Source organism: Macaca nemestrina, chromosome 8 (assembly GCF_043159975.1).
Source record: "Macaca nemestrina isolate mMacNem1 chromosome 8, mMacNem.hap1, whole genome shotgun sequence".
Taxonomy (NCBI): domain Eukaryota; kingdom Metazoa; phylum Chordata; class Mammalia; order Primates; family Cercopithecidae; genus Macaca; species Macaca nemestrina.
The window spans coordinates 128229671-128252969 of record NC_092132.1 but is presented as its reverse complement, the minus strand read 5'-3'; the positions used below and the strand labels follow the sequence as shown (position 1 = coordinate 128252969).

General features: G+C 43.9%; 1 long non-coding RNA gene across 2 annotated transcripts in view; it reads left to right on the top strand.

Annotated features, from left to right (window-relative positions):
• Positions 1-23299, top strand: part of LOC105482033 (uncharacterized) — a 56228-nt gene that overhangs the window by 21432 nt on the left and 11497 nt on the right. Inside the window, exons 3-5 of one of the 2 annotated variants that reach the window (XR_987352.2) lie at positions 8007-8190; positions 11360-11404; positions 16379-16409. This is a non-coding gene — a long non-coding RNA (uncharacterized lncRNA). Of the gene's footprint in view, positions 1-8006; positions 8191-11359; positions 11412-16378; positions 16410-23299 lie in introns of both variants that reach the window. The other variant, XR_011606555.1, reaches the window with a different exon arrangement.

Here is a 23299-nt window from a genome sequence, read left to right as displayed (position 1 = left end):
AAGGAAGAAAGAGTCCCTTCTCCTTCCAGAACCCCGTTCCAAGTGAGTCTTCAATTTCATCTCTCATTTCTTCTAAGACTCCAGACCATTGTTGATTACCTCTCTCTCCTTAGTCTTCAGTCTCTTCTCTTTATTATGCCTGTGAAGATTCTAAGATGTGCCAGTAACTACTATCTTTCACATTTAACTTTTTATTTACTTTTAAGGTAATGTGTGTGTACACACATACACACCGTATGTGTTTGTGTGTGCATGGAGTGGGCCAGGGGAAGGGAAACAAAAATGGAAAAATGTTACGAGTTGTTGAATCTAGGAAGATATACTGAGGTTTGGGCAGGTCTTGTAACTTTTCTCTAGGTGTGAGATTACTTCAAATGTCTCTTTCTCAGAGGTCTTCCCTAACTACCAAATATAAAATAGTAACTTAGTATTGTTTTCTCTCCAAGTAACTGTTCCTTTTAGGCATAGATCTTACTATACTGTGGAGTTCTAGGCACATAGCAGCTGTCTCAGCCATGTTCAACCTGTGACTCAGATGTGACCACACACACCTGAGAGACAGTAGGAGTAGACCCAGGGCCCGGATGACCGAGCGACATGGGAGACTCTCGCCTTGGACACCAAATGTACAGGGCCACCAAAAACTCAAAAATCAAGACAAGTAATATAAAATTTTAATTTAATAAAATTTAATAAAAATGTAAAAAGACAATATACAATTTTAACATAATAATTTAAAAAGACAAAACAGGCTGGGCGCAGTGGCTCACGCCTTTCATCCCAGCACTTTGGGGAGCCGAAGCGGGCAGATCACTTGAGGTCAGGAGTTTGAGACCAGCCTGGCCAATATGGTAAAATCCTATGTCTACTAAAAATAAAAAAATTAGCCAAGCATGGTGGTGCGTGCCTGTAATCCCAGCTACTCGGGATGCTGAGGCAGGAGAATAGTTTGAAACCAGGAGGTGGAGGTTGCAGTGAGCGGAGACCATGCTACTGCACTCCAGCCTGGGCGACAGAGCAAGACTCCATCTCAGAAAAATAAATAAATAAAATGACAAAATACCAAAAAAAAAAAAAAAAAAAAAAAAAACCATGGTGATCCAAATATCGCAATTATAAATAAAGACAAAATCTGAACTTGTACTTTCATGACCCTCTCCCACTCACCCCACCCCCCACCCTAATCCTGATGTTGGTTCCAATAAAACTTTATTTATAAAACCAGGCAGCTGGTGAATAGTCCATGGCTTGCCATATATATGCATATATACATATACATATATTTAAACATATATATTTATACATATATATGTGTGTATACACACACACACACTATTACAAGATTAATTTTGATGACTGAGGTTTTGGAGCCCCCTTAAAATTTGCCTCCCCACAGTCTTAGCCCTGGGTGGATCCCTCTATGATGAGGGTCTAAGGAACCTCCAGGAAATGAGTATAGGTTGTTCAAAGGCAGTGGGACACCTTCGGAGAGAAAGGCAGCTCTGAGCTCCCACAGTGCTTGTCACTCACTGCTGCTCGGCCTAGTGGATTCAAGCGCCCCTCCTTTGTGGCTGTCTGCACCCTATTTACACTTTTCAAGCTGCATATTCAAATAGTTCACTTCCCTGAAACTATTAATTTATAGGCTGTGCGCTTCTTAAAGGTCAGATTGCGTCTTTTCTCTTTAGCTCTAGAGCCTGGACATAATAGAAAGGGGGTACCTGGGGATTCAAAACCTGACCTTTTCATATGATGGGAGGTCAACCAATGGACTTCATTCATAGAGTTACCTTCACTAAGGGCCCCTCGGTCTGCAGAGCTGTTTGTTTGATTGTTGTTGTTGCTGTTGTTGGTGGTGTTTGGAGGAAGTTAAGAAGACAGGAAATAAACACATCTGCAAGCTTTCAAAGGCCCTTGTGAGAGTCAGCAAATGAATTGAGACCTCAATTCTTTTCTTTTTAAAGTTCAACGTTATTAGGAACTCTGATAAAGTAGATACTTGTAGAAAAATCCTCAGAGGAGGCTGGGCATGGTGATTCACACCTGTAATCCCAGCACTTTGGGAGGTGGAGGCAGGAGGATTGCTTGAGGCCAGGAGTAACATAGCAAGCCTGAGAGATCAGCCTGGGCAACATAGCAAGACCCCACCTCTACAAAAATAAAAAAATTAGTCAGGGGTGGTGGCACATGCCTGTAGTCTCAACTATTTGGGAGGCTGAAATAAAGGGATCAATTGATCCTAGGAGTTGGAAGCTGTGTTGAGTTATGATGGGGCCACTGTGCTACAGCCTGGGCAACAGTGAGACCCTGCCAAAAAAAAAAAGAAAGAAAGGAAAGAAAGAAAGGAAAGGAAGGGAAAGGGAAGGGAAAGGGAAGGGAAAAAGGCAAGGAAAGGCAAGGAAAGGCAAGGATCTCCAGAGCTGCACTGCCACAAGGAGAAGAGTTCTGAACCGTGGTCTGAACCCGTGCTCTTGGGGGCTTGCTGCCTCCTAAGAGCATGTCTAATGTCCTGACACATCTCCAGATCCAAGATTCTCAGCAGTAGTGTCTCGCTTTGGAATAATGCCTGAGTGTCTAAGTGTGAATTAAAAGAGCTCTAAATTAGAGTCCAAAGTTAAGGCACCAGTGCCATTGGTGAGAGATCCGGACAAGCAGCGCATCATCACCATCATGGATGAGCACCCACGGGAATGAGAGGGACCAGTTTTCATCACCACTAGTGAGTCTGTGAAGAAGCAGTGTCAGTGGTACACTGACTCGGCTACTGTTCTCGCTGCCTGGCAGAAGCAGGACTAGTCTAGCATTTGGGGTTGAGCAGGTGTCTGATGCTCTAAGACAAATCAGAGATACCTCAAGAGGGAGATGTACTTCCCGCTAAGTTGGGCATGTGGGATCTTGAACGATTCATTGGAACAATGAAGAGATGTGATCACATTTGCACACCCAGCCTGCTGATACAGATTATGCTGGCTTTAGTAGATATTCGATAAAAGTTGGATGCATAAATGCATGTTGTAATTTCTTCTGCCTCATTCATTGTCTAGATCTACTTTTTACCCCAGAGGATACTAGTTAACTAGAGGAGAAAGGGCTATACAATGAGAAGGGAGAAGAAGGTAGCTTAGAACTATGATTATATCCACTGGCTACGAGCTTCCTTTAGATTAAAAATGTTCTTATTGATTTCAGCAGGGACTATATATTTACATACCGTTGTTTCTCAAATCAGCAAATATTTATTGTACGCTTGTACAAAGTGAAACTTTGCTCCAAAAAGCTTGCCTATTATAGTGTTTAGAATTCACTGTCAGCCATGCTTCATTACTATGCAGGATGAATCATAGGCCAGGCTCTCTGAGGTATCAAGAAAAGAAGTTACAGTAAAATAGAGCCCACATATTTAAATATCTAGATTTTCTTGCCTGTTCAGACACAAAAAGGTTGTGAACAACCAGTGATATTCCCAGTCCCAGTTATCCTCAATTATGCGATAAATATGCAGTGATCTAAGAGGGGCAGATCCCGGTCTGATGGGGTCTGAAGCTTATACAATTGGGGGGGTGGGGTCCACTTTCAGATTAAAAAAAATGAGAAAACTAAAATTTAAATTGGGTATGAAAATGAATGTGTACTCAAAATGAGAAAATAAGTCACAACGAATAGTAATTTGTTAAAGCTGATTAATCCAGAAAAGCTGATCAAAAAATCCAGAAGGGGGCTGGGCACAGTGGCTCACACCTGTAATCCCAGCACTTTGGAAGGCCAAGGTGGGCAGATCAATTGAGGACAGAAGTTCAAGACAAGCCTGGCCAATGTAGTAAAGCCCTGTCTCTACTAAAAACACAAAAATTAGCTGGGCATGATGGCATGCACCTATAATCCCAGCTACTCGGGAGGCTGAGGCAGAAGAATCGCTTGAACCTGGGAGGCAGAGGTCGCAATGAGCCGAGATTGCTCCACTGCACACCAGCCTGGGAGACAGAGCAACACTCTGTCTCAAAAAAAAAAAAAATCCAGAAAAGGTAAGACAATATTTTTAGCAATTTGCTGCCTAATATCCCTGTACAATACATTTTTCCTACAGTTTTTTACCGCACTATCTTTAATCACTTCTTTGTAGGACAATGATTTTTTTTTTTTTTTTTTTTTTTTTTTTTTTTCCGAGACGGAGTCTCACGCTGTTGCCCAGGCTGGAGTGCAGTGGCGCGATCTCGGCTCACTGCAAGCTCCGCCTCCCGGGTTCCCGCCATTCTCCTGCCTCAGCCTCCTGAGTAGCTGGGACTACAGGCGCCCGCCACCGCGCCCGGCTAATTTTTTGTATTTTTAGTAGAGACGGGGTTTCACTGTGGTCTCGATCTCCTGACCTTGTGATCCGCCCGCCTCGGCCTCCCAAAGTGCTGGGATTACAGGCTTGAGCCACCGCGCCCGGCCAGGACAATGATTTTTTTATAATGTATGGAGAGCATAGAAGGATAAACTATTTTCTCTAACGTGGTTCCTTGAAATTTGCTTTTTATTATTAATAATTCTAAGTTCTAGAGCTGTTGTTACATTTTTAAAGTCCTTAGCAAATATCGCTGATTTTCCACAGACTGCACGTTGATGCTACATTGCAAGACCTGTTTCTCCTCCACTCTCCCCAGGCTCCTGGGGCTGGGTGTTGTGGGACATTCATATCACGATATCCTCTAGCCCCACACCTTTATGTCACTGTGCCTGAATGGTTAGGAACAATGTGAGCAGATATGGAAGGGACTATAAACACAGAAACATATCTCACTAAAACCAGATTAAATACACTCACAAATCAACTTCCGCTGAGCTGTATCCCCCAAATGCTCATGGCCATTCTACTGCCACCAACACGAGGAGAAAGCTGACAGAGGGCAAGAAAAATGGGATGCACGGCAATGCTGACCGATGACAGCTAAAATATCTTTTTTTTTTTTTTTTTTTTTTTTTAAGTGAGACAGAGTCTGGCTCTGTTGCCCAGGCTGGAGTACAGTGGTGCAATCACGGCTCACTGCAGCCTTGAACTCCTGGACTCAAATGATCCTCCCGCCTCAGCCTCCCAAGTAGCTGGCACTACAGGCATGTACCACCATGCCTGGCTAATTTTATTTTTATTTTTCATAGAGACAGGGTCTTGCTATGTTGCCCAGGCTGCTCTTGCCTTAAGCAATCCTCCTGCCTGTGTCTCCCAAAGTGCTGGAACTACAGGCATGAGCCACTGCACCTGGCTCAAATAATATCTTAACTTTTAATATTTTACTAAAGTGTGTAACCATGTGAACACATCGCCCTGAGGCATAGTCTTCTTTAGCTTGACTGTACATCTCCCTCTGTGGTGGTATTTCATCAGCTCCTACCATTGTTCCCTTACCACATCACCTTTTCCACCTCAGCTCCCAGGGCTGGGTGCTCTTTTGTGTCCTCGTGTACTTAGAGATTCTTTTGTTGCCAACTAGACCCAAAGTTAATATCTCCACTGATCTCCTCTTCCATATCGTTGTCCCCAGTTTATGGCATGGCCACCTGCTTTGTCCCTGCTTTCATACTCTTTTTCTTTTTTAATAATAGTGATGGGGTTTTGCTATGTTGCCCAGGCTGGTGTCGATCTCCTGGGCTCAAGCAATCCTGCCTGAGCCTCCCGAGTAGCTGGGATTACAAATAATATGATGTGAGCCACTGTGCCTGGCTTACGTTACTCTTCTTACTCTTTTTTTGTTTGTTTGTTTCTGAAACAGAGTCTCACTCTGTCACCCAGGCTGGAGTGCAGTGGTGTGATCTCAGCTCACTGCTACCTCCGCCTCCTGCGTTCAAGCGATTCTCCTAGCTCAGCCTCCCGAGTAGCTGGGATTATGGGCACCCGCCACCACACCTGGCTAATTTTGTGTTTTTAGTAGTGATGGCGTTTCTCCATGTGAGCCAGGCTGGTCTCAAACTCCTGACCTCAAGTGATCCACCCTCCTCAGCCTCCCAGAGTGCTGGGATTACAGGAGTGAGCCACCACGCCCAGCCTCTTACTCTTGAGAGTTGTTTCTTCCAGAGCCTGGAGTTCTGACCATTAACCCTAGCATGGTGGTGGGTCCACTTTCTTACAGAAAGGCTCTTACCAAGGGTCATCACTGCCACTGCTGGACTCTGAAGTTCAGCTGCCCCAGACACTCCCCACACTTTTACTCGGCTTGATTATGCTCTTGGTAGATGATGCCAGCTGCTCCCTCTTAGAAGTGCTAGGAACTGCCGGGTGCGGTCTCACACCTGTAATCCCAGTACTTTGAGAGGCCCAGGTGGGTGGATCACAAGGTCAAGAGTTGGAGACCGGCCTGGCCAACATGGTGAAACCCCGTCTCTACTAAGAATACAAAAATTAGCCGGGCATGGTGGTGCATGCCTGTAATCTCAAGTACTTGGGAGGCTGAGGCAGGAGAATCGCTTGAACCCAGGAGGCAGAGGCTGCAGTGAGCTGAGATTGCGCCAATGCACTCCAGCCTGGGCAACAGAGCAAGACTGTCTCAGAAAAGAAGGTGGAGGAGGAGGGGGAGGAGGAGGAGGAGGAGGAGGAGGAGGAGGAGGAGAAGAAGAAGAAGAAGAAGAAGAAGAAGAAGAAGAAGAAGAAGAAGAAGAAGAAGAAGAAGAAGAAGAAGAAGAAGAAGAGGAGGAGGAGGAGGAGGTGGTGGTGGTGGTGGTGGTGGTGGTGGTGGTGGTGGTGGTGGTGGTGGTGGTGGTGCTAGGAACTACTGTTTGAACAGCAGTGGAGCACATTATGCCCTTTGGACCCTGAACTTTGGACTCAGTTCCTTGTAGCAGGATCCTCAGATGTCCCCAACCATAAGCTCTGTCCTGGCCCAATTTCTGAGCCAGCTGAGACGCTGGGAATGCTTTAGATAACCTCAAACCTACTTCACTTCCCATCCTCCCTCAGGAAAGAGAGGGCGCTGACTAGTCACCTCTCATTCTCTCTTCCACCCACTTACATCCTGGCTTTTAGCATAGTGCACCGTTCCACTACAGGAAACCCATTACTTCAAAGGTTTCTAGAGGTGGCACTCAGTGGCCTCTTCAATCCTCGTCCTCTCAAATTTTCTGCAATGCCCAAACTATTGACCACTACTTCTTCAAACTCATTCCCTTGGTTTCCATACTATCTGCATTCTCATCTGTTTCTCTGTGTCTCCATTTTCTTCCTTAGGTTCCTTCCCGAAGCATCCCTTAAAATCAGGCCTTCTCTGCGATCTGCTTCTCCATACACTCTTCCTTCCAAATGATCTCCCTTGCTTCAGTGACTGCCTCCTGAATCTACATGTCGAACTCTGGCCTCTGTCCCAGACTCCAGCCTGTATTTCCCAACTGTTTTTTATACATGCCACATGCATGCCCCACTTGAATTCAAACTCCCCGAACCGATGCTGAACTCCTAATCTTCACTCAGCAAACGCTCTTCTTCCTGTGGCACCCCCCAACCTCGTCTCCGTGAATGGCATTATCACTTATCCTGGGCTAGCAATCTCTATTTTTCTCCTTCCTTCCTGCAGTGAACCTGCTAGATCAAGTCATGTCAAGTCTAACTCCACAACCCCTCTCAAGCCCATCCTGTCTATTCCATTTCCACGGCCATCTTTCCAGCCCATCCACCAGTTCTTTGCACGGAGACTCTCACAGTGGGCCCCTCATTGATTTCACTGCCTCCACGTTATCCTCAGTCCAATTTCTCCTGCATACTGTTGACTTCCGTCTTTCTGCAACACAGATTAGTTCATATACGTTTCCTATTCAAAAAAATGGTCATACTTTAAAAAAATATTCCAGACTTCTAGAGGTGGCCCTGAACATCTTCGTGTGCCTCCAACTTAACTTCCCTGCCTCATCTTCCCCATGACCCCCATGTACAGTGTGACTGAGTAGCCTGCCCACGCCTCTGACAGCCTGGCACCACACACGCCCCTCCCATGCAATCCTCTCATCCTTTAAATCCGACATTCTTCTTCTTTTTTCTTTTTTAGAGAGGGGGTCTCGCGTGTTGGCCAGCTTGGTCTTGAATTCCTAGCATCAAGAATCCTCCTGCCTCAGCCTCCCAATGTGATAGGATTACAGGCGTGAGCCAAGGCACCCAGGCTTAAACCAGCCAATCTTCTTAATCCAGGGAACCATCCTGTCCTCAGAGACACGGTGTTGGTCTACAATGATGTAAGTTTAGGGGATTATTTTATAGTTCACATTTATTTATTTATTTATTTATTTATTTTTTATTTTATTTTATTTTATTTTATTTTTATTTTGTGATGGAGTTTGGCTCTGTTGCCCAGGCCAGTGTGCAGTAGCACAACCTCAGCTCACTGTGACCTCTGCCTCCCAGGTCCAAGTGATTCTGCCACCTCAACTTCCCAAGTAGCTGGGACTACAGGTGCATGCCATCACCTCCGGCTAATTTTTGTATTTTTGGTAGAGATAAGCCATGCTAGCCAGGCTGGTCTCAAATCCCTGACCTCAAGTGATCCGCCCACCTCAGCCTCCCAAAGTGCTGGGATTACAGGTATGAGCCTCACACATATTTAGATGGTGATCTCTCTCACCTATTAATCAGCAAGTTTTCCCGGGGCAAGCAGTAGGTCTTACTGACACTGTTTTTCTGTGTCCTGGGTGCAGTTCTGCTGCTCTCAGCAGTTGTGCCTCTGCTTATCAGCTCATGATGGTTACTGTGAAGGCTGAACTCAAGTGGCATGGCTGGGCTGCTTGGGAGAAAGGGCCTGGGCCTGCCACCAAAGAGACCCAGCTTCTCAACTGAACTACATCTCTTATTAATGGTACAACTTAGAGTACATTTCTTACCCGCTCCTAACCTCAATTTCCTCATCAATAAATCAAAATAACGGTAACCTGACAAAGAGTAAGTGACATGATATATACAAGAGTGTCTGGACATAGTGTCTGGACATAGCTCTCAGCTATGGATTGGATTCGTTAGCCCTCCCTGCCAAGCCCTCCTCTGTTTGTGTTTGTTTTTTAACCTGAAAAAAAATCACAACCTAAAAAATAATGATTTGAAATTTTAAAACTAAAAAAAATCAAGGGGATAAAACTAGTAGCTAATATAGAAAGGTGGTAAGTGCCATAAAATATGTATTATAGTGCTTACCATGTCATATTACAATAATTTACAGGCTGTGTGTCTCTTCTGGGAGCTTTACAAGGAAAAGGACTATGACCCTTTATCCTTAACACCCAGCACAGGTCTTGGCATGGAGGAAGCATTCAGGATATGCTTATTGTCTACTTGAAGAGCAATTTCACAATATCTTTCACGAATTACATTGCACCTACCCTTTGCCCTAAATATTCCACTTCTAGGTATTTATCTTACAGATAAACTTGTACAAGTGTGCAAAGAGATAAGGGCCCCAAAAAATGTGCATTGTGACATTGTACATAATAACAAACCAAACCAACCAACCAACCAACAAAAAATACTTTAAATGTCCATAATTAAGGTCCAGTTTTAAAAAGAAAGAAAGACATACCAAGGAATACTATGTAATGTTAAAAAAACTGTGCAATAGTTATCCAGATACTGGTATGAAGAGGTATCTCATAACATATTGCTAAATGAAGAAAAGCCAGCTGTATAGTGCAAATACACACACACACACACACACAACTTGCCTCTATTTGCAAGAACAATTTCTTGAAGTATATGTGGGAAACTGTTTCCAGCGGTTACTTCTATAGACTGAGACTAAGAAATCAGGAGTGGGAGGAAGGATTTCCACACTCACTGTATGTCCTGTGTACAATTTGAACTTTTTACCATGAGCAGGAACTAATTTTGAAAAATAAAATTTAAATTTAAATAATGAAATAAGCAAAAAATGTCTGTTGAATAATTCAACTTTGGGTTTGTCTGGGTAGCCTTTGTGTGTTTGATTATTAATTTCCATCAGCAGGATAAAGAAAGTGATAGATGTGCAGGCTCCTTTCTTTTCCCTTGATGTAAGTTCAAAGACCGTAAGGAACAATTTAGGGAACACTCGGTTACATAGTGGGAGTCCCTTGTGGTTTATCAATGTCACTAAGAGCACCAGATGCATTTATAATCCCATCCGTAAGTGTCGATTGTGGCTTGTTCTCCATGATCAATTACCAGCCCCGTCTTACACCCTGTTTGCAGAAAGCACATCCTCACCAGGACAAAAGGGGGTGTGGAGAAAATCAGCTTTGCTGATTGTCTCTGCAGACTTCACTGCTCTTTCCCTGGGAGCCATGTGGCTGCTTTAACAGTTGGCCCAGAGCTGGCACTGCATAAAGGAGAAGAATCTATAGCAGAGGTGGTGATTAATTTTAAGCTGTCATAGAAAATGTTTTTGCACTTTAATGTCAGAGAACTGTATTATTATTATAGGTCTAATGTTTTCTTGCCAAAGCTGTGTGTTTGCTCTCAGGATACAAAATGAATACAGAAAGCTTTCTGATTGGCTCTCAGTAGCATCTTTTGGAGAAGGGAGAAAAGGAAGGCTGCCAAACCAGCCAGGTTCCACAGGAGCCCTCATGGGGCAGGTCCTTCCCCACCTGCCCCCTCTCCCTGCCCCAGGCTGGAGGAAGCCCTGGCCACTCCCCTCTGCCCTAAATGTTGTCCAACTGAATACAGTTTTGCTCTCTCCACCATCAGACCCACAAGGTCTATTGGAAATCTCAGATAAGGGCAGACACTCTGGAGAAGCAAAGGATAGAGAAAGTCAAGATTCGATAGAGAGGAAAGAAGAAAAGACTGTAGCTGCCAGTAGGGGAAAAAAATGGGGCCGAGAGCAACAAGTCCACAGAGGTCTTTAAGATCCATGCCATCTGGGTCTGAGTCAGAAACAACTACAGCAAACATGTGTGCCCTACCACCACTCTCCCTCCCTGCTATACACACAGAGGGAGAAAGAGAGAAGGAGGAAGAGGGAGAGAGGCAAGAACTGACTAGCTTTTGGACTTCAATACAATATTTATTTCTTGCATAATCTGCCAGCAAATTAGATCAAAGAGCTGTCAGTTTTTTAAATCATGCAATTCATTAAGGGAACAAACTTTAAATATACTTAGTCTAAAATAACATTTACCAAGACGCAGGATTGATTTATCTAGCTAGAGCAGATCTAGGAACTGGAAGAGAGTACAAAAAAAAAAAAGAGAGAGAGAGAGAGAGAATCAGAATACTGACTTTATAGCACTATGTAGAACTGCTTTTAAAAAACTTAAGATAATCATGTTAATAAAAATGGCTATTTATTGAGATCTACCCTGTGCCAGACCAGGCACTTTACAAAGTGTTTATCTGTAATCCTATCACATAGTAAATATAGTTATTCTCATTTTTCAGATGAGAAATCTGAGATTTGGAGAACTTGCAAAGGGCGCCTCACAAGTAAGTGGTGAGTACTGCCCACCTGTCTGCCTGTCTGCTTGTCTGTCCACTGGACCAGGCTGCTCTGTGGTATGCGCTATCAAGAGGGATACATGTAGTGACCAGTCTACATAAAAAAAATTTTTTGGCCAGGTGCGGTGGTTCATGCCTGTAATCTCAGCACTTTGGAAAGCTGAGGCAGGCAGATTGCTTCAGCTCAGAAGTTCAAGACCAGCCTGGGCAACATGGTAAAATCCTGTCTCTACAAAAAAATACAAAAATTAGCCAGGTGTGGTGGCGTATACCTGTAGTCCCAGCTTCTTGGGGGTGCTGAGGTAGGAGGATCGCTTGAACCCAGGAGTTTGAGGTTGCGGTGAGCTGAGACAGCACTACTATACTCCAGCCTGGGTGATAGAGGGGACTCTGTCTCAAAAAAAATTTTTAATTGATTCATAATACTTGTATATGAATATTTGAATATGTATATATGTAGGAGGTGCATGTAATGTATTATATGCACAGAATGTCATAATCAAGTCAGGTATTTGGGATATCCATTACCTCAGGTATTTATCTTTTGTTTGTTTGTTTGTTTTGAGACGGAGTCTTGCTCTGTCACCCAGGCTGAAGTGCAGTGGAGCGATCTCAGCTCACTGCAACCTCCACCTCTATGGTTCAAGTAATTCTCGTGCCTTGGCCTCCTGAGTAGCTAGGATTACAGGCATGTGCCACCACACCCGGCTAATTTTTGTATATTTAGTAGAGACAGTTTCACCACGTTGGCCAGGCTGGTCTCAAACTCCTGACCTCAGGTAATCCACCCACTTCAGCCTCCCAAAGTGCTGGGATTACAGGAGTGAGCCACCATGCCCAGCTGGTATTTATCATTTCTGTGTTTTGGGAACATTTGAAATCTCTGCTAGCTGTTTTGAAATGCACAATTTATTGTTGCTAACTATGGTCACCCCACTCTGCTATTGAACATTAAAATATATTCCTCCTATTTAACTGTACGTTTGTACCCATAAAACAACTTCCCTTCATCCGCCCAATACCACACACACACACACACACACACACACACACATATACACACACACATACCATTTCTGGCATCTGCTTTCTATCATTCTGTTCTCTACCTCAATGAAATCAACTTTTAAGTCTCACATATGAGTGAGAAGATGTGAAGATTGTCTTTCTATGCCTGGCTTATTTCACTTAAGATAATGACCTCCAGTACCATCCATGTTGCTGCAAACGACATGATTTCATTCTTTTTTGTGGCTGAATTGTATTCCACTGCGTATATGTACCACATTTTCTTCTGTTTGTCCATTGATGGACACTTAGGTTGATTCCATATCTTTGCTATTGTGAATAGAGCTGTAATAAACATGCAAGAGCAGGTATCCCTTTGATGTACTGATTTCTTTTCTTTTGGATAAATGCCCAGTAGTGGGATTACTGAATCATGTGGTAGTTCTATTTTTAGTTTTTTGAGAAATCTCTGTACTTTTTTCCATAATGGTTGTAGTAATTTACATTCCTGCCAATGGCATATAAGCATTCCCTTTCCTCTGCATCCTTGAGAGCATATTATTTTTTGTCTTTTTAATAACAGCCATTCTAACTGGAATAAGATGATGTCTCATTGTGGTTTGATGTTGAGCATTTTCTCATATACCTGTTGGCCATTTGTACAGTCTACATTTTTTTTTTTTTTTGAGATGTAGTCTCACCCTGTTGCCAGGCTGGAATGCAGTGGTGCAATCTCAGCTCACTGCAACCTCCCCTTCCCGGGTTCCAGCAATTCTTCTACCTCAGCCTCCCGAGTAGCTGGAACTACAGGTGCACGCCACCATGCCTGGCTAATTTGTGTATTTTTAGTAGAGATGGGGTTTCACCGTGTTGGCCAGGATAGTCTCAATCTCTTGACTTCATGATCCACCTGCCTCGGCCTCCCAAAGTGCTGGGATTACAGACATGAGCCACTGCACCCAGCCCAGTCTACATTTTTAAGCCAGTCTTAGATTTAAATGTTTATTTTTATGGCTCCCTTATTCAACCATTGATAGAATCCAGGTCCTAACTTAAGCTTTAAAAATTTATATATGGTTGGCCAGGTGTGATGGCTCATGCCTGTAATACCAGCACTTTGGGTGATCAAAGTGGGCGGATCACTTGAGGCCAGGAGTTCAAGACCAGCCTGGCCAAAATGGAGAAACTCCATCTCTACTAAAAATACAAAAATTAGCCCAGCGTGGTGGCTTGCACCTATAATCCCAGCTACTCAGAAGGCTGAGGCATGAGAATTGCTGGAACCTGGGAGGCAGAGGTTGCAGTGCCATGATCACACAACCACATTCCAACCTAAGCAATAGGGCAAGACTCCATCTCAACAACAACAAGAAAAGGTTATTGCAGCTATACCAATACTGGCTACAATAAGTCAATAGCAGAAGCTGACCCTGTACCCACGAAGCATTGCTGTGTTTCATGGAAATGTTTGGGTTTGATGGAAGCAGATCGAAAGCCAACTCTTGTACATATTACATGATACAGTGTCTACAGCTATATCTCTGTCTGATGGAGTCACAGCTACCTCAAGGTAGTAGGAGAATAAAATGACATATTGTATACCACCACTTCTGGATCTCTTTTCTGGGCTCCAGAATCACGTAACTGATGCCGCTTGGATACCCTACATATGTCTTCAACTCATCATGTCCAGGACTGAACTTAGCATTTTCCTCCAAACTAATTCCTCCTGGGTTTACTGGATGAGATCCCTAAATTCCCATCTCCCACATCCAACAGTCACCAAATAGTCACATCAATTTTACTCTTAATGCCTACGATGCACCCACTGCTCTCTCTGTATCACTACAGTCTTTTTTTCTTTTTTTTTTTTTTTTTTTTGAGATGGAGTCTCACTCTATCACCCAGCCTGGAGTGCAGTGGCACCATCTCAGCTCAGTGCAAGATCCGCCTCCTGGGTACACACCATTCTCCTGCCTCAGCCTCCCAAGTAGCTGGGGACTACAGGCGCCCGCCACCTCACCCGGCTAATTTTTTGTATTTTTAGTAGAGACTGGGTTTCACCGTGTTAGTCAGGGTGGTCTCAATCTCCTGTCCTCGTGATCCACCCGTCTCGGGCTCCCAAAGTGCTGAGATTAAAGGTGTGAGCCACCGCGCCCGACCCACTACAGTCTAAATTTTGGGTGTCATATGTCACCCCACTCCTGCACCTGCCCCTCCTCACTGGCCTCCCTCTTTTGAACCTTGCCCTCTCCAAACCATTCTCCACATCGATTTCAGAGTGTGTTCTAAAGAGCATATCTAATGATGGCATTTCCTGCTTAAAATCTAGTGACCTCCCTATTGCCTCCAGATATATTTGTTGTTGTTGTTGTTGAGACAGGGTCTAGCTCTGCCACCCAGGCTGGAGCGCAGTGACACAATCATGACTCATTGCAGCCTCAAACTCTTGGACTCAAGCAATTCTCCCATCTCAGCCTCCAGGGTAGCTGAAACCACAGGCACGCACCACCATGTCCACCTAATTCTTTTGCAGAGGCTGGATCTGACTATGTTGCCCAGACTGAGCAGTAACACTTGAGCTCCATCTCAGACTCTCGAACACTCAAGCAATCCTCCCACCTTGGTGGGAATTGCTGGGACTACAGGTGTTGTCACCATGCTCAGCTAATTTATACATTTTTTGTAGAGACAGGGTTTCACCATGTTGCCCAGGCTGGTCTCGAACTCCTGGGCTCAAGCAATCCTCCCTCTTCAGCTTCCCAAAGTAGTAGGATTATAGGTGTGAGCCACCTCACCCAGAGTAGAAGTATTTGTTTAATAGCTTCAGTAATTCATACATCATACAATTTATTTTTTTTTCTTTTTTGAGACAGGGTCTTGTTGTGTCACCTAGGCTGGAATGCAGTGGCACAGTCACAGCTCACTGCAGCCTCAAGCTCCTGGGCTCAAACATTTCTCCCATCTCAGTCTCCTGGGTAGCTGAGAACACAGGCACACACCACCGTGACTTTCTTTTTTTTTTTTTTTTTTTTTTTTGAGATGGAGTCTCACTCTGTCACCCAGGCTGGAGTGCAGTGGCGCGACCTTGGCTCATTGCAACCTCCGCCTCCCGGGTTCAAGCAATTCTCCTGCCTCAGCCTCCTGAGTAGCTGGGATTACAGGCACCGGCCACCACAGCCGGCTAATTTTTGTATTTTTAGTAGAGACAGGGTTTTGCCATGTTGGCCAGGCTTGTCTGGAACTCCTGATCTCAGGTGACCCACCCATCTCAGCCTCCCAAAGTGCTGGGATTACAAGCGTGAGCCACTGTGCCCAGCCTAACTGTTTTTTTAGAGGTGGGATCTCATTATGTTGTCCAGGCTGGTCTTGAATTCCTAGGCTCACGCAATCCTCCTGCCTTGGCCTCACAAAATGCTGGGATTACAGGCGTGAGCCACCTCACCAGAGTACCCATTTAAAGCCCATAGTTTAGTGGTTTTTAGTATATCAACAGACTTCAATAACCATCACCACAATCAATTTAGGTATAATCGATGTTTATTGTCATCACCTAAAAGAAAACCTCATTCCCATTATCAGTCGCTCTGTTCTTCTCCCCAACACCCTTATCCCCTGACAATGAATTACCTACTGTTCTGTCTCTATGGATTTGCCTATTCTGGACATTGCATATAGAGAGAGTCATACAGTATGTGATCCTTTGTGACTACTTTCACTTGGCACAATGTTCTCAAGTTTCATCTATGCTGTATCATAGATGAAAAAGGAAAGTTTCATTCCTTTTGATGGCTGAATAATATTATATTGTTTGCATAGACCACATTTTGCTACTCCAGTCATCAACAGCCAGTGGGCATTTGGGTTGTTTTCACTCTTTGGATATTATGAGTAACACTGCTACGAACATCCACTTACAAGTCTTTGTTTTTATTTCTCTTTTATTTCTCTTAGCTAGAGAGAAGTAGAATTGCCGGGTCATAGGGTAAGTTGATGTTTAACTTTTTAAGAAGCTGCCAAATGTTTTCTAAAGAGGCCGCACTCCCCCCACCCCACTCCACCAACACAAGTCACTCAACATGGTTACAAGGCCCTTCCTAATCTAGTTGCCGCTTGTTGTACCACCTTCATCTCTACCAATGCCCCAACTCAAACTGGACACTTCAAGTAGGCCCAACTTCACCAGCCCTCAAAAATAAATACTCCATCTCACTTGGTCTTCTATAACCATGGTTCCCTGTGCCAGGACTACTCCTCCCCACTGTAATCTCCAGGCTCATGCCCACGTGTCCTCAGACTCAGTTTCCTTAGCATGTCTTCCCAGGTCCCCCACAAGGCTGGCGAGGCCTCCACACTCCCTCAAGTGCCCTGAGCTTCTGTGCTCCAGTGGCTCTTCTCATATGACAGGGTCATCACCTATGTGCTGGTCTTTACCGGACAGTGCTTGAATTTGTGTCCCCACCGAAATCTCATGTCCACCTGTAATCCCCAGTTTTGGAGGTGGGGCCTAGTGGGAGGTGATTGGATCATGGGGGCGGATTTCCCCCTTGCTGTTCTCATGATATCTGGCCATTTAAAAGTGTGTGGCACCTCCCCCCTCTCTCTTCCTCCTACTCCAGCCATATGAGACATGCCTGCTTCCCCTTCAAGTTCCACCATGATTGAAAGTTTTCTGAGGCCTCCCCAGCCATGCTATCTATACAACCTTCAGAACTGTGAGCCAATTAAACTCTTCTTTATAAATTACCCAGTCTCAGGTATGTCTTTATAGCAGTGCAAAAACGGACTAATACATTATTCTTCACCAAACTGTAATCTCCCTAAGGATAAGAATTACACCATTTTCCTCAGCCAAGAACAGTTCCTGATATGTTGGTGGCTCTCCATAAATATCTGATACATGAATAAAGCCCCCAGCATATAGTAGGCCGTCACCCTCTTCCCTACTATATTGAAAGTGTGATGCAAGAATCCAAAACTCCATTCTCTCCAAAGAAAATCGTTCCCAAACCATCTTGGAAATGCACAGTCTGATTTTAAAAATAAAACATTTGTAGTTCCTTCCTGATTCTGTTTTGTACGGGCTAATAATAAAATGAGTTGGCATTCCTTGGGTATATATCAACTAACAGTAGAGGGAGCCAAGCCAAGAATGTGCTAGGTGGTGGGTAGGAATCTGTGTGCAATTAAAAATAGGCCATGTGTAATAATGGAGGAAAACTACTCAAATGGTCAGCAATTAGGAAATAGTTCAATAAATTCTGGTATTAGATAGATAGATTATATTGCCATTAAAATCATAAATATGGAAAGGTTTATTCAAAATAATCCTAAAACTGAAACTAGAACATGAATTAGAATATGCACTTTGATTACAAGTATGCAACATTGTGTATGTATAATCTCATAAAATCCTATTCATTCCAGATATTTTATAGTAAAATTTAAAACTGGGGATTTTTTCTCAGTTTTTTTTTAAGTTTTTGTTGTAAAACCCTGTGACAAATAATTGTCGTGCATTGTTTCCAAAGTCTATATCATAAATTGGACATAGCTTTTTGATCTAAGGCTCCTAAAGGTACTGTTTATAATTTGTTGGATGTATACAACACATTGCATTCCTTAATTTAAAAATATATATGTATAGGCTGGGCATGGTGGTTCACACCTGAAATCCCAGCACTTTGGGAGGCCTAGGTGGGTGGATCACCTGAGGTCAGGAGTTCACAACAAGCCTGTCCAACATGGTGAAGCCCTGTCTTTACTAAAAATACAACAATTAGCCAGGCATGTGGGCAGACAGCTGTAATCCCAGCTATTCGGGAGGCTGAGGCAGGAGAATCACTAGAGCGCAGGAGGCAGAGTTTGCAGTGAGCCGAGATCATAGCACTGCACTCTAGCCTGGGCAACAGAGCAAGAGCCCCTCTCAAACAAACAAATATATATATATATATATACACAAACACATACATATTTATATATTAATGTACACATGCATGCATGTATGCTTACATGTATTTATTTCATAGTGCTCTTACAGAAGGCAAAATGTTTTCACATTTTTGTTGCACTTTGCCTCCAGTACTTCTGGGAGTCAGACAGAACAGGAGCTATTGTATTATCCTCTCTTTATCCATTTTACTTTACACACAAACTGAAACTGACTTGCTCAAAGTTACATAGGGTATTAGTTTGTTCTCACACTGCTAATAAAGACATACCTGAGACTGGGTAATTTATAAACGAAAGAGTTTTAATGGATTCACAGTTCCATATGGATGGGGAGGCCTCACAATCATGGCAGAAGGCAAAGGAGGAGCAAAGTCACATCTTACATGGTGGCAGGCAAGACAGCGTGTGCAGGGGAACTCCCCTTTATAAACCCGTTAGATCTCATGAGACTTATTCACTACCATGAGAACAGCACAGGAAAGACCTGCCCCCATGATTCAATTACCTCCCACTGGGTCCCTCTCATGACACGTGGGAACCATAGGAGCTACAATTTGAAATGAGATTTGGGTGGGGACACAGCCAAACTATATCACATAGTTAGCAAGGATCAGAACCAAGATCAGAGTCCACTCCACACTAATACAACCTCCTTCACTCTGCCCAGAAACCTGAGCAGGAAAGACTCCATGAACTCAGGATCAGCAAAGTTCCTTGCTAAAGAAGTTTGCACAGCATCCTGCCCTAGGAGATGCTCAAGGAGCATTTGTTCAAAGGATTAATATATCAATAACTTGATGAGTCCATCAATGGACAGGAATTTAACAGATCACAACTAATCAGCTAAAATTCTTTGGTACTCTCTGGTGTCAGTCTTCACCAAACTCATATCATTGCCACTTTAAATGTTTTCTCTAGAAATATTTCATTTGTTCATTCAGCAATCAAATATTAGACAACCACTAAGTGTAAGAAGCTGTGTTCACAGCTTTAGGAGTTAAAGAAATAAAATATCATTCTTGCCTGCAACATACTTACAATCCACTAGGAGAATAAGACTTTCATTTTGTTTATTTATTTATTTATTTATTTATTTATTTATTTTTATTTTTTTGAGACAGAGTCTCGCTCTGTCTCCCAGGCTGGAGTGCAGTGGCCCAATCTTGGCTCACTGCAAACTCCACCTCCCAGATTCAAGCAATTCTGCTGCCTCAGCCTCCTGAGCAAACTGGGACTACAGGTGTGTGTCACCACACCCAGCTAATTTTTTGTATTTTTAGTAGAGACAGGGTTTCACCATGCTGGCCAGGCTGGTCTCAAATTCCTGACCTCAGGTGATGCACCTACCTTGGCCTCCCAAAGTGCTGGGATTATAGGCATGAGCTACCGTGCCCAGTCAAGACTTTCATTTTTAGAAATGCTATAAAACCTGGCAGAATATGAGGCAATGAGAGGCATAAACAAAGTATTCAGAGGAAAGAGAAATGCTATTTAGTTAATAGAAGCAAATTTCATGGAAATGTGGCATTTCAGCAGCACCTTGAGTGACAGGTACAATTTCACAAGAGGCAATGGGGGAGGATATTTCAGGGAGAAACAAAGTGGTGGGTTTTTTTTGTTTTGTTTTGTTTTGTTTTTGTTTTGTTTTGTTTGTTTGTTTGTTTTGAGACAGTGTCTTACTCTGTAGCCCAGGCTGGAGTGCAATGGTGTGGTCTCAGCTTACTGCAACCTCCGCCTCCCGGGTTCAAGCAATTCTCCTGCCTCAGCCTCCCAAGTAACTGGAATTACAGGTGCCCACCATTATGCCTGGCTAATTTTTGTGTTTTTAGTAGAGACAGGGTTTCACCATAATGGCCAGGCTGGTCTCAAACTCCTGACCTCAGGTGATCCTCCTACCTCGGCCTCCCAAAGTGCTGGGATTACAAGTGTGAGCCACCACGCCCAGCGTGTTTTAGCCAAGGCACGAGATTAAAAATACTTTGCAAAAGTGAGGATCTTAGGAACTCTCCATGTCCTTAGAGAAACACATTTCAGCTAAAACATATTCTCTTTTTTCCACCATCGCTTTTTCTAGTCTCTTTGTCTAATATAAGACAGACAGTTCCTTAGTCATCTCATCTGACTCGCGCAGGTGCTAAGAGATAGAGTCACAGATACACAGGAATATACTGGAAGGCTGTGTCTGTTAATTTGCTCCCTTTGAGGAACACAGTAGAAAGTATTATATTATTAGCCATGTTTTGCAGCAGCATGTGAAACAAAGGTACAGAGAGACTGGGAACTTTTCAAGGTCACAGAAGGAGCCAGCTGGAAGGAAACCCTAGAACCACAGCTGCACCTCTCCAGAGGAGGCTGTGTGGCACATCTTTGTGAGGGGACAGTGTGTTCCCACCCAATACCCTCTGCACCCTTTTGCCAGGGAGCTCGGCATGCTATGCAGACATTATTTAATGAGTTCTCTCAGCCCCACTGTGGTTGAAGTCGGGTGAAGGCATGTTTGTATTCTTTTCCCAAATTAACAAACTAAAATCCACAGGGTATCCTAGCAGTTCATCTGAGAGCAAGGAATCTGTGTGAGAGTTAAGCCAACAATTGACCCATGAGCAATGTTATGTTTGGCTCTTGTGTGAGGACTAAAAGTTGGCTAGAGAGGTTGGAACGTGGGCCAGGCATTTTTAGACCCAAATTCTGATCCCAGCTCCACTATATGCCTACTGTTTGAGCATGGTCACTGGCTCAACCTCTCTAAGCGTCGGTTTCTGCATCTGTAAAATGGATACACATCTGTAGCTGTCACATATATATTTTGAATGGTAAGAAAAAGATACAAGAGTGTCCCCTCAAAACCATGAAAAATGTTTACTTTAGGGGAAAGAGTAGAACTGGTAGGCTTCTATTTGGCTTGATGTACTTCTTTTTCATTTGGAATTGCTTACAAGAACCTGGACAGCAAATAAAAGATAAGAATAATAACAATGTTATAAATTACCATATAGGCTGGGCATGGTGGCACACGCTTGTGATTCCAGCACTTTGGGGGCTGAAATGGAAGGATTGCCTGAGCCTAGGAGTTAGAAACCAGCCTGGGCAACATGATGAAATCCCTGACTCTACAAAAATTACAAAAATTAGCCGGGCGTGGTGTCACACACCTGTAGTCCCAGGTACCTGGGAGGGAGACTGAGGTGGGAGGATCACCTGAGCCCAGGAGTTCAAGGCTGCAGTGAGCCAAGATCTCACCACTGCACTACAGCCTGGGCAAACAGACCATGACCCTGTCTCAAAAAATAGTAATAATAAAAATAATTTTTAAAAATTATCATACAAAAAGTATCTACACAGTAATTGCCAAATACTACCTTCCCAATAAAAGTTAATTTTAGGCTAGGCACAGTGGCTCACACCTGTAATCCCAGCACTTTGGGAGGCCGAGGTGGGTGGATCACAAGGGCAGGAGTTCAAGACCAGCCTGGCCATTATGGTGAAACCCCGTCTCTACTAAAAATACAAAAATTAGCCGGGCATAGTGGTGCACACGTGTAATCCCAGCTACTGGGAAGGCTGAGGCAGGAGAATCACTTGAACCCGGGAGGCAGAGCCTGCAGTGAGCCAAGATTGGGCCGCTGCACTCCAACCTGGGCAACAGAGTGAGACTCCATCTCAAAAAAAAAAAAGTTAATTTTATATGTAAAAATTAATCATTATGTCCTGTGGCAAAAGGAGGTAGAATATAAGACAGGACATCAAGGAACTATAAGAGCATAACAGTTTCTAATTGAGATTCAAATTCTTTGGGAGGTAATTGATGGTGTAGAAAGAACACCGAGGCACCTAGCTTTAAATCCCATCACTGCCACATCCTTGCTCTGTGACATTGGAGAAGTCACTGAGCCTCTCTGGGATTCAGTTTCTTTATCTGTAAACGGAGATTTTAAAAATTTACCTTGGCCGGGTGCAGTGGCTCACAGCTGTAATCCCAGCACTTTGGGAGGCCAAGGTAGGTAGATCACCTGAGGTCAGGAGTTCGAGACCAGCCCGGCCAACATAGTGAAACCCCATCCCTAATAAAAATACAAAAATTAACTGGGCACAGTGGTGTGTGCCTGTAATTCCAGCTAATCAGGAGGCTGAGGCAGAAGAATCGCTTGAACCCAGGAGGTGGAGGTTGCAGTGAGCCAAGATCATGCCACTGCACTCCAGCCTGGGCAACAAAGCAAGACCCTGTCTAAATAAATAAATATATATATCACCTCATAGGTTGTCTAGAAGATGAAATGAGACAAACATTTAAGTGTAATAGAAGGCATTGATGATTACATTTAGTGAGGGCCACAGAAATGAAAAAAGACACTCTGTATACCTACAAAGCTTCTATTCCACCTGCTTTCTGCAGGTAGATTGCTCTGTAGAGTGTCTACCAGATTTTATCAGGGGAATCACATCAATTGTTTAAGCTGTACACGATTCTTTTAAAAATATCTTAACAGGCCGGGCGCGGTGGCTCAAGCCTGTAATCCCAGCACTTTGGGAGGCCGAGACGGGCGGATCACGAGGTCAGGAGATCGAGACCATCCTGGTTAACACGGTGAAACCCCGTCTCTACTAAAAAATACAAAAAACTAGCCGGCCGAGTTGGCGGACGCCTGTAGTCCCAGCTACTCGGGAGGCGGAGGCAGGAGAATGGCGTGAACCCGGGAGGCGGAGCTTGCAGTGAGCTGAGATCCGGCCACTGCACTCCAGCCTGGGTGACAGCGCGAGACTCCGTCTCAAAAAAAAAAAAAAAAAAAAAAAATCTTAACAGCAGCTGGGCACAGTGGCTCATGCCTCTAATCCTAGCACTTTGGGTGGCTGAGGTGGGCAGATCACTTGAGGACAGGTGTTTGAGGCCAGCCTGGGCAACGTAGTGAAACCCTGTCTCTACTG